Consider the following 16,432-nt stretch of genomic DNA (forward strand, 5'->3'; position numbering starts at 1 on the left):
TTTGGTGAATTTCTAGAGTTTTTTTAAATTCTATTTGCTAACGATAAGGTCAGTGTAACCTTTGTTTCTTAGTGAATTTCTACAGTTATTTAAATTCAATTTGCTAACTAAAACATTAGTAAATGTATATATATATATATAGAGACATAGAGATATAGATTTATATGTATGTATGTATGTATATATATATATATATATATATATATATTAATATATATATATATATATATATTCACTGAAAAAACCATAGGTTATAGACCATATATAGTTAGGAATTAGCATTTACAAAACCTTGAAAATTCACTGAAAAAACCATAGGTTATAGACCATATATAGTTAGGAATTAGCATTTAAAAAACCTTATTTTACTCACACAAAACCATTGAAATTCCATATATAGTTAGTTGCACTAACTATATATCGCGCACCCGCAATCCACTGCTGATCATGTCACATATTACATCATTCATGACATGGTCAGTGACATCACTGATGACATCACTGATGACATCTCAAATGACATCACTGATGACATCACTGATGACAACATCCAGTGACTATGTTTCTGTAAAGTTAAAATATGTCTTACATATTGAAGAATGAGTGGATGTATAAGTGTCTGGATGAAGGATTTAGTAGGTGCATGCCTGACTGTATGAGTGAGTGATTAAATGTGTCTCACTGAGTGCATGGGTTAGTGACTAAACTGTCTTAATTTGCGCATCATTATGTCTGTTGTTCTGTAAACTGCTGCATGTGTTGATCAGTAGCTATATGAGTAACTATATGGGTTATTGATTGGTTGCCCAAGTATTTGTATGGGAGACTGAGTGTGTGTGTGGGTGGCTGGGAGGTGTATGACTCTGTGCATAGATGTGTGAGCAGTTGATTCACTAGATGTATGGGTTCAAAAGTGCATGTGGAAACAGCTGTATGGGCGGTTGACTGTGTGCATGAGTGTATTGGTGAGTGAATGGATATCTCAGTGCTGCATGTCAAAGTAAGTACATATGTAAAACACAGTACATGTGAGAGTTGACATATATAAATAACTGTGCATAAGAGCCAGTGAATGTGTGAGTGGCTGTATGGATCACTGTGAACTTGTATCAGGGATTGTATAATAGAGTAAATATGTGTTAGTATATGTTTGAATAAGTAAGGTGTGTATAACTGTATAGTTGAGGAAATGGAGGTGTGATTGCTTCTTTGCATGACTGACTAGGTGTGTGAGTAACTCCATGGATGAGTGACAGTCTGTGAGTGTCTGTTTACACTGAGTGTATCTAAGGTTATATTAGAGTCTGAAGAGGTTCATCGTATTATCACATGAATGATGTCATCAGTGATGTGATCAGTAATGTCAAATGAGATGTCATCAGTGATGTAATCAGTGATGTCATTTGAGATGTCATCAGTGATGTCATCAGTGATGTCATTTGAGATGTCATCAGTGATGTCATCAGTGATGTCATTTGAGATGTCATCAGTGATGTCATCAGTGATGTCACTGACCATGTCATGAATGATGTAATATGTGACATGATCAGCAGTGGATTGCGGGTGCGCGATATATAGTTAGTGCAACTAACTATATATGGAATTTCAATGGTTTTGTGTGAGTAAAATAAGGTTTTTTAAATGCTAATTCCTAACTATATATGGTCTATAACCTATGGTTTTTTCAGTGAATTTCAATGGTTTTTTAATAGCAAATATCATAAGCTGTCGAATGTCAAGTACGTGGTAAGTGAAAAATTTTCGTGTTTATGCACACTGATCTGCTTTGAATGGTGCCCCCCCCCTCATTTCTATTAGGAGTACTCTCTCTTTGCAGATAGTGAAAGGTAGTTAACGCAGGCCTTTGCCCCCGTTGTAATCCGTCGTGCCTGCTTCTCTCTCCATTTGATTGATTGTTATCCAAGTATTTACTGTTTTAGAATTAGTTCTCTTTGGTTCATTCTCTATTTACAAACAAACACAGAGTCGCAATACTCTGTTTAGTCTTTGCAGATAACGAAAAATCGTGTAAAAAAAAAGAAAAGGAATCGAGCAAAATCAGTAGGCCACTAATGGGATCTCTTTTTGACCTCGCTAAAATAGAAACATTAGGAACAACCCCTCATGACAAATACAAAACTAGTGAGATGAACTGAACTCCACACAATGATGGCTGCAAAACAGCTCGGCTCCGCCACCCACCCCGCCCAAAATAACGATAAAGAGCGGCTGCCATGATTGGTTGCGGAATGGCCACAACGGAGCTACGAAATGGTGCTGCTCTCATGCTAACCCCAGCTTCAGTCTGAAACATCCAGAAACACTGTAGACTACCAATTCGATCAGTTCCGGTAGCGCCCCAATGTAACCCGGTAGAGAAGAACTAGCCCTCCCCTCTTTGACTGATGGTTCTTGTCGCCTGTCCCTTCTGTTGTCATTTAACAGAACTATTTAGCCTGCTGAAAGGGGTTGTGTTCCGACCGCTGGTTGGTGGAGACATTTTGACTATATTCTGGACCTGCGTTGTCGCGTAATGCGTCATATGACGCGCCGCGTTAGCGCATCCGGAAGTCATCCGGGGCGCGCAGCGCGTAACGTAAGCATAACAAGTCATGTGACTTGTTAATAAAACTTTTCATTGGTTCATTTTACTTTTCTTATTGTAATGATGAAAGGCTTGGTCATATCACCTAAAAATTACGCTTTTCATTACTTCCGAACATTATTTTTTCTTAAATATATGTTATAATGTTCCAGGCTAATGTACTTTCCCGGAAATTTTACAACTGTCCTGCAAGTAAAATATATTCTTTTTTCGAGAAAAAGAGCGTTTCTTCGTCCCATGACGGAGCCGTTGAGCAAAAGAGGGTCGACCTGCTGTCTTAGTCGCCGATACGCCTGAATATGAGATTCTTATCGATCACTTTATGTTGCAGGAATAGAAAACACAACAGCCCTTGACCATTTATCTTTACTGCGTTCCTTCGTATTATACCTTTTACCCTTCATGTAATTGGTCTGCTTTATTTCACTTGCCTTTTAATGATTCTAAAACAGTGACTATTATTAAAAACTTTACCAATGTATATACTACTACCATGTTTTCTTTTAAAAACCTTTATTGTGAAAATTTCATTATACAAATACGAGCCTATAACCACGTGGGCCTGCCACGGAGCAAACTGTAATCGTATATGATGAATAGACATTTACACTGTAGAGGAACGTAACGGGCGGGCCATTAGGTTGCAAGAACTAAGGTGTCTAACAGTTACGGAATCGGTGGACGTACATTTTATAATTAAAATACGACAGGGCCAGTTACAATAAAATTATCTAGATATACATTTGCGGGCAAGTACCATGGGTGACGTTAATTCAAACTTTCAACAGTACAGTAATCAATAACACATCAGAACTTAATATCAATAGGGATGTCGAAATATTCAATCAATTCTCGTCCCCACCCGCCATGTGCTTCAAAACTGCATACGTATCTCGTGATTTCAAGGTTCTGCAACCAGTACACAACAAGGAGTTACGAGTCCCATTTATTCCGGCGCCATTTTGGGCGAGGACGGGCAGGTCCAGGATATAGTCAAAATGTCTCTACCAACCATCGACTATGATGATGTTCATATGCTGTATTTATTAGAGTAACACTCATCTGTCCACATGAAATTAATTTACCACAATCTAAACATGTCATTTTAATCTTTCCAAAGTTCTTCTAAATATTTGGGACCGTTTCCCTTGCCTCTGAAGCTCTCAGTGCCACTTCTTTGATGAATGTACTAGCAGGTCAGGGGTTCTCCTCCAAATCTCTCTTTTATGCAGCACTATAATTAATTGGTGCCACCTCTCCATATGACGATGCATGGTATAGTTACCACAACTATATTTTTTTTGGTTCCTCTGGAGAGTTCATCGTGGCAGATGAAGCGTGTAACGTACCGGGCATTTACCTTTTTTTGCATGTACAGGAAAGGAAAAAAAAATCGAGCGTCCGAGTTCTAAGGTGTCCCAGGGCCATTTTAGTGGACCAGGCCCAAATCCAAAGAACAGGCCGCCATTTTGAGAGTCCTCTTGCAGCCGCCTGTCGCTGTAGCATCAACAGCAGCCGAAACTCAGCTGAATGGGAACTGAAACGGTAAAGGGGCGCCCCACTACAGCAGACGAGCCTCCACCTAGGAAGGCCCATTCACGCCGGCTCCCCCCCCCCCTTCGGGCACCCCACGCCGTTATTCGGAGCAGTATTGTAGGATGGCCACACCAGTGCGGCAACTTGCTAGACATCACCCCGGTGGTAACCGAATCTCAACGCCTTGTGGTGTCTTCTATTCAGAAAACATTGTTATGCTGCCTTCGACCTATTCGCCGCAAGTTCGCACACAACTCAACTGCATAGCTTGCTAGACACCACCTCGGTGCCATCCGGATCTTGGAATGTCAGCGCCTTTTGGTGTCTTCTCTTCAGAAAATATTGTTGCGCTGCCTTTGGCCCCATTCGCACATCGGTCCGCAACTTAGACATCACCTCGGTGCCATCCGGATCTTGGCATTTCAGCGCCTTGTGGTGTCAGTCAGAAAATATTGTTGCGCTGCCTTTGGCCCCATTCGCACATCAGTCCGCTACTGACACCATCTCACAGGCCAACAGGGCGCCCCACGCCGACTTTTACCATTGTAGGATGGCCACACCAGTGCCACAACTTGCTAGACACCACCTCGGTGCCATCTGGAACTTGGCATCTCAGCGCCTTGTGGTGTCTTCAATTCAGAATATATTGTTGCGCTGCCTTTGGCCCCATTCGCACATCGGTCCGCTACTGACGCCATCTCACAGGCCAACGGGGCGCCCCACGCCGACTATCAGCATTGTAGGATAGCCACACCAGTACAGCAACTTGCTAGACATCACCTCGGTGCCATCCGGATCTCGGCGCCCCACTGCAGATGAAGTGCCTCTCAACTATGAAACCACCACGGTGACATCCGGATCTTGGCGCGTTGTGCTGCCTTCGGCCTATTCGCACATCGGTCCGCTACTGACGCCATCTCACAGGCTAATGGGGCGACCCACGCCGAGTTTCAGCATTGTAGGATGACCACACCAGTACAGCAACTTGCTAGACATCACCTCGGTGCCATCCGAATCTTGGCATCTCAACGCCTACTGGTATCTTCCATACAGAAAATATTGTTACGCTGCCTTTGGCCCCATTCGCACATCGGTCCGCAACTTAGACATCACCTCGGTGCCATCCGGATCTTGGCATCTCAGCGCCTTGTGGTGTATTCTCTTCAGAAAATATTGTTGCGCTGCCTTTGGCCCCATTCGCACATCGGTCTGCAACTTAGACATCACCTCGGTGCCATCCGGATCTTGGCATCTCAGCGCCTTGTGGTGTCTTCTACTCCGAAAATATTGTAGAAAATATTGTTGCGCTGCCTTTGGCCCCATTCGCACATCAGTCCGCTACTGACACCATCTCACAGGCCAACAGGGCGCCCCACGCCGACTTTTACCATTGTAGGATGGCCACACCAGTGCCACAACTTGCTAGACACCACCTCGGTGCCATCCGGATCTTGGCATCTCAGCGCCTTGTGGTGTCTTCAAATCAGAAAATATTGTTGCGCTGCCTTTGGCCCCATTCGCACATCGGTCCGCTACTGACGCCATCTCACAGGCCAACGGGGCGCCCCACGCCGACTTTCAACATTGTAGGATGGCCACAGAAGTGCGACAACTTACTAGACACCACCTCGGTGCCATCCGGATCTTGGCGCGTTGTGCTGCCTTCGGCCTATTCGCACATCGGTCCGCTACTGATGCAAACTCACAGGCCAACGGGGCGCCCCACGCCGACTTTCAGCATTGTAGGATGGCCACACCAGTGCGGCAACTTGCTACACACCACCTCGGTGCCATCCGGATCTTGGCATCTCAGCGCCTAGTGGTGTCTTCTATTCCGAAAATATTGTTGCGCTGCCTTCGGCCCCATTCACACATCGGTCCGCTACTGACGCCATCTCACAGGCCAACTGGGCGCCCCACGCCGACTTTCAGCATTGTAGGATGGCCACACCAGTGCGGCAACTTACTAGACACCACCTCGGTGCCATCCGGATCTTGGCGCGTTGTGCTGCCTTCGGCCTATTCGCACATCGGTCCGCTACTGACGCAAACTCACAGGCCAACGGGGCGCCCCACGCCGACTTTCAGCATTGTTGGATGGCCACACCAGTGCGGCAACTTACTAGACACCACCTCGGTGCCATCCGGATCTTGGCGCGTTGTGCTGCCTTCGGCCTATTCGCACATCGGTCCGCTACTGACGCAAACTCACAGGCCAACGGGGCGCCCCACGCCGACTTTCAGCATTGTAGGATGGCCACACCAGTGCACCTTACTAGACACCACCTCGGTGCCATCCGGATCTTGGCGCGTAGTGAAGCTGCAGCAGCTGCAAATAAGCTTCAGACAGTGTTACAACCGCTGCTCAGAACTCTCAACTATGACACCACCTCGGTGCCATCCGGATCTTGGCGCGTTGTATTGCCTTCGGCCTATTCGCACATCGGTCCGCTACTGACGCCGCCTCACGTGCCAACGTATTTTCTCCGCATTTTATACCCTATGCCGCATAACAGGTCATGTGACTTGTTTATAAAACTTTTCATTGGTTCATTGTACTTTTGGTTTCCTAATGCTGGAAGGCTTGATAATATGACCTAAAAACAACACTTTTCATTGGATGAAAACTTTTTTTTTTTCCCAAACGATGAAAGCCCCACCTTGTTTCTGGATGTTTCAGGCTGAAGCTGGCGTCAGCATGAGAGCACCACCATCTCGTAGCTCAGTCGTGGTCATTCCGCGAGCAATCATGGCAGCCGCTCCCCACCAGAAGCCTGCAGGAGTCGGGGCCCCCAAAACTTTTGATGAATTCTCAAGGCGGAGGGGACGCTTTCGAGAATGGGGTCCAAGACCTAGCAGACAAGCGTCCGATTTCCAAGGTGTCCCAGGGCCATTTCAGTGGACCAGGCCCAAAAAGGAAACAGCCTGCCGCCATTTTGAGAGTCCTGTGACAGCCGCCTATCGCTGCACCGCAAGAGTGGGCGCAACTCAGCTGAATTGCGGCTTTTGACACAGTGCACCAAAAACGGACGGAATGGCAACTGAAACGGTAAAGGGGCGCCCCACTACAACAGATGACACTCCACCTGGAGAGGCCCGTTCACGCCGCCTCCCCCGGGGCGCCCCACGCCGTTATTCGGAGCAGCATTGTAGGATACCAAAACCAGTGCGGCAACTTACTGGACATCACCTTGGTGCCATCGTTCTGCTGCCTTGGAACTATTCGCACAACAGTTTGCTACTGATGACCCACCCCCCGCGACGCCCCACGCCGTTATTTGCTGGGTGGCAACTTACTAGACATCACTTTCGTGTCATCTAGATTTCAGCGCGTTCTGCTGCCTTGTAACTATTCGCACAACAGTTTGCTACTGATGACCCACCCCCCGCGACGCCCCACGCCGGAAATCTGGACGTTGTGCTGCGTTGGGACTATTCGCACAGCCGACCGCTACTTCGTTGTTTTTCCCTAAAAATGTTTATATGTTATTACTATTTTTGTTTTCTTGTATATATTTATAAATTATTAAAGTTTTATAATCTTACTACTTTGTCGGAGTGCTATATATTTTTAATGTGACACATAATTGTAAAAACTTTGATGTACAAAGAGTCATCCCTGGAATCTTCCGCTTCAGGCTCGGTCCCCTCCCCAATCACAATACAGGATGGTTTTCAGATAATAGCAACGCTTCTGCTGTGACGGATCTCATCGAGTGTGGGCCTTGATCTACTATAACTCCTTTGAAGAGGGGTGATTCTTTACAGCTGTGGCCATAAACTACATCTGCAGGGCTAGCTGATACCCTAGGACCAGCCTGGACAATCGGACACAGAGGAAAAGGAGTGTCAGAGGGTGCGGTAGTGAATAGGGCGAAAGGGAGGTGTCGGGCGGGCACAGGGTGTGATTCTCAGGGAAGAGCAGCGCAGATGAGGGGAGGTTTATTACCCATGCATAAGACAGAGAGCGGGGGTGACCACTGCCTGGGGGAGATGCTTGCGAGGGTGGGGAGCCATACTAAGGATCGACAGCGTGCACAGAGTGGGTCTGGTCAAGGCATCTAAAATGGCTGCGTGCACGACAAAAGTGTGGCATTTGAAAAAAGACAAGATGGCGCAGACAATGTTTTTCAACACTTCCTGATTTCCTTCGAATCGAACGTTAACAGACGTTGGGGCATATTACCAAAGTTAAGCGATATTTATCCCTAACGATGCTTAGCAACGATTTTTTTACCGTCAGAAATTATCGCAGATAAACCTTGCTATTATCAAGGTTTATCGCAAATACGATAAAAAACGACCGCAATGCATTAATATCGCTGAAAACTCAGCGATATTCATGCATTACCGAGCTAATGCTCTTAGCCATGTTATCCACCTCCCATTGGATAACATGGCTAAGAACTGCTCAGGGCAGGTGCTAGCTTTTGGAGATATTCGCGCTTATCTCGAATATTTCCAAAAGTTGATAATAGGAGATAGCGATGTTAGCGACTGTTTCCAGTCGCTAACATCTTGGCATGCCCACTTTGCATGTCATTAGTGATAAATATCACTCACATGCAAAGTGGGGCCCAAGATGGTCGCTATCTCCTACTAGCCGTCGCTAACTGGTGTTAGCAACAGCTAGGTAATACACATATAATTTTATCTCCGCGAAGCGGAGCGCTGTTACAGATATATATCTTGTTTGAACGTTAATTTCTCAAAATGCACTGAAGCACATATATTGAGACCTAGCAAAGGCACATCGGGCTACCAGTCCCTAATATTTTACCAAGTTTCGTGCAAATCCATTCAGCCGTTCGATTATTGCCCCGCGGGGCCCTTTTAAAACCTCCACATCAAACCTAGGGGGTCAGCGAGGATCTACTATGCCCCCTTATGGTCATTTGCCCCTTTGCTTTGGCCTCCTCTTGTCTCTCGATCCTACCAAGAGACAAGATGGCGGCCGCTACGGACTGTTTGGAATGTTTACAGACACCGGAGAGCCAATCAGCTTCGCTTCGCAAAGCTCCGTAACGCGAAAAGTACGCGAAGCGGTGCGCTGCTACAGATATATATCTTTTTTTGAACGTTAATTTCTCAAAATCCACTGGAGCACATATATTGAGATCTAGCAAAGGCACATCGGGCTACCAGTCCCTACAATTTTGCCAAGTTTCGTGCAAATCCATTCAGCTGTTCGATTATTATTATTATTTTTTTTTTTTGCCCCGCGGGGCCCTTTTAAAACCTCCACATCAAACCTAAACGGTGAGGGAGGATCTACTATGCCCCCTTATGGTCATTTGCCCCTTCGGTTTGGCCTCCGCTTGTCTCTCGATCCTACCGAGAGACAAGATGGCGGCCGCTACGGACTGTTTGGAATGTTTACAGACGCCGGAGAACCAATCAGCTTCGCTTCACAAAGCTCCGTTGCGCGAAAAGTACGCGTCCTGGAGCGCTGCCCGGTCCGCTGTTACAGATATATATCTTTTTTTAAACGTTAATTTCTCAAAATCCACTGTAGCACATATATTGAGACCTACAAAAGGCACATCGGGCTACCAGTCCCTACAATTTTACCAAGTTTCGTGCAAATCCATTCAGCCGTTCGGGCTAAAAGTGAGGCCAACCGCCCTATGGAAAACTCAATGTTAAAAACACGTTTTGGGACCCCCCTTTTTTCTCGGCCCCCCCTTGACGAACCCCCCCCCAAATTTTCAAGGGCTGCTCAGAAACAAAATGTGCCATTTTCCTGAAAATTTCAGCCAATTCCGTCCACAAACGCCAAAGTTATTAGACATAGAATTTTCAAAAATCCCATAGAGAAAAAATCCTAACTATATATACCTACTGGCGACCGCCAGTAGGTAATACATATGAATTTTATATATATGGATTTTATATATATATATATATACTCGTTACTCCTCGTCATTTTTTATCAACTAGCAGTGGCAGCTTGCAGTGTGTCGATTTTTTCGATAAATATATATATATTCAATCACCTTATGCTCGTGGCGCGGTCCAGGTGCTGCTTGTCAGCCGTGCGTCACCCCGCGGTCGAGCAGACCGCAGTAAATTACACACTCCCTTTCTTCGGCAGAAAGAATTTGGGTCGCACTCCAGCAAACGTTTACAGGATAGCAAATATTTTATTCGCACAGGATTCCAAACATCCAAACACCTACACGTTTCGATCTCCCACTGAGATCTTGCTCACGGTAACTTCCCCATGTTTCTGGCCACATTTAAAGGTACCTTGTTCTCATTACGTCAATTCCTGACATAGTAAAACGGGGCATGATGGTTAATGTAGTGCTCATATTTACACTGCTTAATAAACCATACTTATGATTACAACAAATAATTGTGCAAAAAGTGTTAAAGTGATTATAAACAAAAACATGATTACAGTCTGAAAGTTCCATACTTCTTGTCAATATGAGTTGATTTCTATTGTAATCTTTGTTTGTGGGGTTTTGGGACTTTTCAATACCATTATGTCAATTAGGGATCAACTTATTTTTCCCTTTAGCATTGCTAACTGCATTATTTATCCTTAGAAATGTTTCGAAGCCTCCAGTGGCTGTTCCAAAATAGATTGCGGTGAAGCATAAACTCCAATTAAATTCATTGTCATTATGCCCCCAGTGGCCTATTTTCCATTTATCCTCCATAGTTCCCATTAATAATTCTATTCAATCATAATAGACTGTAAACAAATCACTGATTATTATGTGAATAATATACACTTGGTTAAAATGTTAAATATTCTTGATGAGAAAGAGTGAACTACTCTAATGTGCAAGCTTATTCATATTTACACACATATTCCTGATTCTTCATTTTCATCTTGATATTTACAAATGTGTATACATTTCCTCGCTCTGATTAAGTCAATACGGAGTCATGGATTGTAGATTGAGAATATATCTGGATTCTTTCTTTCTTAACAGTATTTCCCTGTCTCCTCCTCTCAATGGTTTCTTTACAGTGTCAATTCCATAGAAACATAAACTTTTCCAGTTGCTGTCATGATGAGACTCCATATGTTTGGCAACTGCGTTGCTTCTGTCCTGATTTATGGTTGCCCTTACGTGTTCTAAAATCCTCTTTTTTAATTCGCATTTCATGCTTCCCACGTATTTTAATTGGCCAGGGCATTCAATTACATAAATTACATACTGTGTTTTACACGTGATAGGCTCTTGAATATTCCAGATTTTTCCATTTGACAACATTACATTTTGAACAGTCTTGGCAATCTGACACACCTTACAGTTATAACACTTTTTGAAGCCTTTTCCTTTCAGCCATGGTTTCTTTTCCTCTTCATGGAAGTGACTCTGAGTTAACCGATCTTTTAGATTAGGTGCTCGCCGGTATTTTATCTGTGGTGTATTTCCCACAATTGGACAAATTGTGGCATCCATTTTCAAGATTTTCAAGATTTCAAGATAATCCAATTTTTCTTTAGGATATTTCTGATTTGTTTAGATTCATTCCAGAATGTTGTTATGAATCTTATTACATCCTTATCACATTCTTCAGTAATGGTTACTTCTTTCCTTGATTGAAACAGGGTATCCCTGTTTTTTTTATTCGCTCTTTCCCATCCTTTATTTATGTGATTTTTTTAATATCCCCTTCGTTCAAATCTTTTTGCCGTGGATGCACTTTGTTTTTCCATTGAGATTCTTCCGAACAAATTCTTCAGAGTCTTAACCCCTTCAGTGCTGCACGAATTCCGCTGCAGTGCTGAAGGTTCTAAAGAACCTATGGACTCATGACGGAGCAGTTCCGTCATGAGCACAGGCCAACTGAGGCTCATGACAGAACCGTTCCGTCATTAGCACCGAAGGGGTTAAAAAATCTCCATATGGAATGTTTTCAAACAGGAATTGCTGATGGAAGCTGCTGGCATGCAGGGTTGCATTAGTGGCTGGTTTTTTTCAGTGTAAAGTGGTGTGTACTTGATTTGATTCAATATAAATTTCTGCGTCAAGGAAGATTACTCTTTTGTCACTTATTTTGTGAAGTGGGGGCCGAGAAAAAAACGGGGTCCCAAAACGTGTTTTCCCCATGTTAATTTCCATAGGACGAATAGACAAGGCTACAGCCCGAACCGCTGAACGGAATTACACCAAACTTTGCAAAATTCTAGGGACTGGTACGCAGAAGTGCCCTTTCTATATTTGGTGAAAATTGCTCCAGTGTTTTTTTCGAAACTTAACTTAAAAAACACATATATATCTATAGGCGCGCTACCGGTAAGCGTACCGGGGAGCGCACCCGGCGAGCAGAGACACACATATTGCATGCAGAGACAGACATGGTAGATTACATGTAACATCCTGGTCATGTGCCTAAGATCACACTGCGAGTCAAGCTTGATTTTAAATGGATCTGGGTGAATAATTTGCTTAGTTGATGTGTTTAAAAATATGGGAATACATGTATTCTTGAAGTCAGTTAGGCTTTTTGGATATGTACTAGTAGGGAATCTTAAGCAGCATGTCTGTTAGGCCTCTTACTTCACAAATAGGGTCTAAGCTGTGCAATCAAGATCCAGGGTGTGCCGTTGAAATGAAAAAGGAATGTTATGTATTGCTTATATATATGTGGTCTGTTTTTTGCCAGTAGAGACAGTGAAATAGTATGAGCAGAAACACACATATTGCATGCAGAGACAGACATGGTAGATTACATGTAACATCCTGGTCATGTGCCTAAGATCACACTGTGAGTCAAGCTTGATTTTAAATGGATCTGGGTGAATAATTTGCTTAGTTGATGTGTTTAAAAATATGGGAATACATATGTTCTTGAAGTCAGTTAGGCTATTTGGATATGTACTAGTAGGGAATCTTAAGCAGCATGTCTGTTAGGCCTCTTCACAAATAGGGTCTAAGCTGTGCAATCAAGATCCAGGGTGTGCCGTTGAAATGAAAAAGGAATGTTATGTCTTGCTTATATATATGTGGTCTGTTTTTTGCCAGTAGAGACAGTGAAATAGTATGAGCAGAGACACACATATTGCATGGAGAGACAGACATGTAGATTACATGTAACATCCTGGTCATGTGCCTAAGATCACACTGTGAGTCAAGCTTAATTTTAAATGGATCTGGGTGAATACTTTGCTTAGTTGATGTGTTTAAAAATATGGGAATACATGTATTCTTGAAGTCAGTTAGGCTTTAGGAAATGTACTAGTAGGGAATCTTAAGCAGCATGTCTGTTAGGCCTCCTAATTCACAAATAGGGTCTAAGCTGAGCAATCAAGATCCAGGGAGTGCCGTTGAAATGAAAAAGGAATGTTATGTCTTGCTTATGTATATATGTGGTCTGTTTTTTGCCAGTAGAGACAGTGAAATAATATGAGCAGAAACACACATATTGCATGCAGAGACAGACATGGTAGATTACATGTAACATCCTGTTCGTGAGCCTAAGATCACACTGTGAGTCAAGCTTGATTTTAAATGGATCTGGGTGACTAATTTGCTTAGTTAATGTGTTTAAAAATATGGGAATACATGTATTCTTGAAGTCAATTAGGCTTTAGGATATGTACTAGTAGGGAATCTTAAGCAGCATGTCTGTTAGGCCTCCTACTTCACAAATAGGGTCTAAGCTGAGCAATCAAGATCCAGGGTGTGCCGTTGAAATGAAAAAGGAATGTTATGTCTTGCTTATGTATATATGTGGTCTGTTTTTTGCCAGTAGAGACAGTGAAATAATTTGAGCAGAAACACACATATTGCATGCAGAGACAGACATGGTAGATTACATGTAACATCCTGGTCGTGTGCCTAAGATCACACTGTGAGTCAAGCTTGATTTTAAATGGATCTGGGTGAATACTTTGCTTAGTTGATGTGTTTAAAAATATGGGAATACATGTATTCTTGAAGTCAGTTAGGCTTTAGGATATGTACTAGTAGGGAATCTTAGGCAGCACGTCTGTTAGGCCTCTTACTTCACAAATAGGGTCTAAGCTGTGCAATCAAGATCCAGGGTGTGCCGTTCAAATGCAAAAGGATTGTTATGTCTTGCTTTTATATATGTGGTCTGTTTTTTGCCAGTAGAGACAGTGAAATAGTATGAGCAGAGACACACATATTGCATGCAGAGACAGACATGGTAGATTACATGTAACATCCTGGTCATATGCCTAAGATCACAGTGTGAGTCAAGCTTGATTTTAAATGGATCTGGGTGAATAATTTACTTAGTTGATCTGTTTAAAAATATGGGAATACATGTATTCTTGAAGTCAATTAGGCTTTAGGATATGTACTAGTAGGGAATCTTAGGCAGCATGTCTGTTAGGCTTCTTACTTCACAAATAGGGTCTAAGCTGTGCAATCAAGATCCAGGGTGTGCCGTTGAAATGAAAAAGGAATGTTATGTCTTGCTTATGTATATATGTGGTCTGTTTTTTGCCAGTAGAGACAGTGAAATAATATGAGCAGAAACACACATATTGCATGCAGAGACAGACATGGTAGATTACATGTAACATCCTGGTCGTGTGCCTAAGATCACACTGTGAGTCAAGCTTAATTTCAAATGGATCTGGGTGAATAATTTGCTTAGTTTATGTGTTTAAAAATATGGGAATACATGTATTCTTAAAGTCAGTTAGGCTTTAGGATATGTACTAGTAGGGAATCTTAGGCAGCATCAATGTTAGGCCTCTTGCTTCACAAATAGGGTCTAAGCTGTGCAATCAAGATCCAGGGTGTGCCGTTGAAATAAAAAAAGGAAAGTTATGTCTTGCTTATATATATGTGGTCTGTTTTTTGCCAGTAGAGACAGTGAAATAGTATGAGCAGAGACACACATATTGCATGCAGAGACAGCCATGGTAGATTACACATAACATCCTGATCATGTGCCTAAGATCACACTGTGAGTCAAGCTTGATTTTAAATGGATCTGGGTGAATAACTTGCTTAGTTTATGTGTTTAAAAATATGGGAATACATGTTTTCTTAAAGTCAGTTAGGCTTTTTGGATATGTACTAGTAGGGAATCTTAAGCAGCATGTCTGTTAGGCCTCTTACTTCACAAATAGGGTCTAAGCTGTGCAATCAAGATCCAGGCTGTGCCGTTGAAATGAAAAAGGAATGTTATGTCTTGCTTATGTATATATGTGGTCTGTTTTTTGCCAGTAGAGACAGTGAAATAATATGAGCAGAAACACACATATTGCATGCAGAGACAGACATGGTAGATTACATGTAACATCCTGGTCGTGTGCCTAAGATCACACTGTAAGTCAAGCTTGATTTTAAATGGATCTGGGTGAATAATTTGCTTAGTTTATGTGTTTAAAAATATGGGAATACATCTATTCTTAAAGTCAGTTAGGCTTTAGGATATGTACTACTAGGGAATCTTAGGCAGAATGTCTGTTAGGCCTCTTACTTCACAAATAGGGTCTAAGCTGTGCAATCAAGATCCAGGGTGTGCCGTTGAAATAAAAAAAGGAATGTTATGTCTTGCTTATATATATGTGGTCTGTTTTTTGCCAGTAGAGACAGTGAAATAGTATGTAAATGTAAATGTAGTTGAGCTTATATAGCGCACAGCTACCCGCAGTGGGTTTCCCGGCGCTTGCTTAGGGAACCCTTCCTGGTATTCCCCTGTGAGATAGCAGGGTATCCACAAGGTGAAAGTCAGGCATCCCGCCGCGAGGGGCCGTTGTGGAGATTAAGCAAGCTATTGCCCAGAGTCGCAGAGTGTGAACCCGTGAGTCGAGGAGGCACCGGGGCAAGAATTATCGAGTCCGTGGAATTTTTAGCCCAAGACCCGCCGAGGCGGGGAATTGAAGCCTGGTCCAGGACCGATCTCAGCTTCCGGGTCTGCTGCCTCTAACCCCTGAGCCACACTTCTCCACTCCACAGTATGAGCAGAGACACACATATTGCTTGATTTTAAATGGATCTGGGTGAATAATTTGATGAGAGTTAGAGAGATAGAAACTGTGAGCAGACACAGGTGACATTATTGAAAAATGTGAAAATATCATTCCTATATTTCATACAGACACTCAGTGTGATCCTTGTCAAAAATGTTAAAGCCATACGTTTTACCATGAAACATTTACCAGAGTGAGATGAGACACATGCAAACAGACAAATGACACACACAAAGAGAGAGAGATGGGGCAGGCACAGAGTGAGATGACACACAGGCACAGAGTGAGGTGAGACACATGCACCGAGTACCCTTTAAGCTTAGAGATGCAAACTGCGAGCAGACACAGGTGACATTATTGAAAAATGTGAA

This window comes from Lissotriton helveticus, chromosome 1_1 (genome assembly GCF_964261635.1).
Source record: "Lissotriton helveticus chromosome 1_1, aLisHel1.1, whole genome shotgun sequence".
NCBI classification, from domain to species: Eukaryota; Metazoa; Chordata; class Amphibia; order Caudata; family Salamandridae; genus Lissotriton; species Lissotriton helveticus.